Raw genomic sequence first — 1,661 nt, forward strand, 5'->3', positions numbered from 1 at the left:
GAATAACTTATGATGTGGCCTTTGATCGCCTCTACGGTCAAGGCTTGATCACATCTATTAGGCAATTTTTAGAGCCAAAACTTGAAGAAAGGAGCGCCAAATGGAATCCCAATACCCATTGAAAGTACCATCAAGGAAGGGGCCACACTACCGAACAATGTTGGAATTTGAAGGACGTCATTCAAGACTTGGTGGATGCAAAAAAACTTCCTGTCCCTCCAGGCGGCAAGAAGTAATGAACACAAGGCGCATAGTAGATCCTTCATGCAAGATTTCATGATTTTTTTTATCATTTTTCTCCATTCCCCCATTCATGTCTAGCATAGGTTTTCCATTTCGAATTTCTATATGTTTCATGTGTTTCGTTCACCTTTTCCATTGATAAAATGAGCATATTTCCTTTACATCTCGATCATAGCATTTTTCATTAACTCATTAAAAAAACAAAACAAAAATAAAAATCAATTACCGAACTGAACACAAGGTATACCAATGATTTGAGGTATCTTTGCAACCCATTCATTCCCTATTAACCACTCAATCATATATCCATTTCTTCATCAACCACTTTGAGCCCCATCTCACGATTGGCCTTATTTATTCAACCCACAATCACCTAGCCCTGGGATTGGAAGATGTGAAACCTGTGTAACATTCAAAAAGCAAGTAAAAAAATAAAAAATAAAAAAGGCAGCAAAGCAACAATAAAACAATGTCTAAGGGCAAGTGTTCCAATGTCTTTGATATGAACACGTCTCAAATTGCGTCTCTCATCGAGTGCTTGGTACCGTGCTTGAGAAACATGAATGCTAAGTGAGTGATGGACCGCATGATTTGAGATTGCCCACATTGATTCAAAAGAATGAAAAAAAAATCAAAGCAAAAAAAAATGTTGAAAATAAACTTGCAAAATTCAAAAAATTCAAATTCACAATTACACATCTTGGGGATTCTATCGGGTCTTGAGCCTTGTACCCTTTTCTTCTTTGAACCGCCAACTTAACCATATTAGAACCCTTGAAAGACCTCTTTGAGGTGTACATACACTTGTGCAAAGTTCGGCTAGAGCTACGTTCGGCCTGATTCCTAACGGATACGTAGGCAACCTCACATCGAGGTGCGACCACATTCATATTCACATTCATATTCATATCCATGCATGGTCGAGTAAAAGAATATCCAACGCTTACCCCTACCCATTTATAGCTAGACTTGGGGGCTTAAACCCACATCACATTAGCTTACCCAGCCTAAAGAGATCATCTTTGACTCTTTTCACATATATTTTCATCACCATAACCCTTGTAGCTAGCCTTAGTATCACATTCACACACTTAACTCACACATCCATATCCATATCATCCTTCCCTTTAAGAACCCTTTTTCATGAAATCTTGTTTTAACACTGCGCATGCCTTTTCATCTTTCAAGACAACATTCATTAAAAGAAACATTGTATACTTGCTTAGCTTCCTAACATGAGCAATGTTCATTATTTCACGCATCGCATAATGTGCTGAGCAACATTTATTTATCAACGATTTTAAATCATACAAAGCATATCGTGCTTAGCTTCAAGACCTAAGTGAAGTTAAAGATCGCTTCTTTACACCATATATGATGCTTAGCTCCATGACCTAAGTTCACTCATCTATCGTGTC

This window comes from Chenopodium quinoa, unplaced genomic scaffold (assembly GCF_001683475.1).
Source record: "Chenopodium quinoa cultivar QQ74 unplaced genomic scaffold, ASM168347v1, whole genome shotgun sequence".
In the NCBI taxonomy this organism is placed as follows: domain Eukaryota; kingdom Viridiplantae; phylum Streptophyta; class Magnoliopsida; order Caryophyllales; family Amaranthaceae; genus Chenopodium; species Chenopodium quinoa.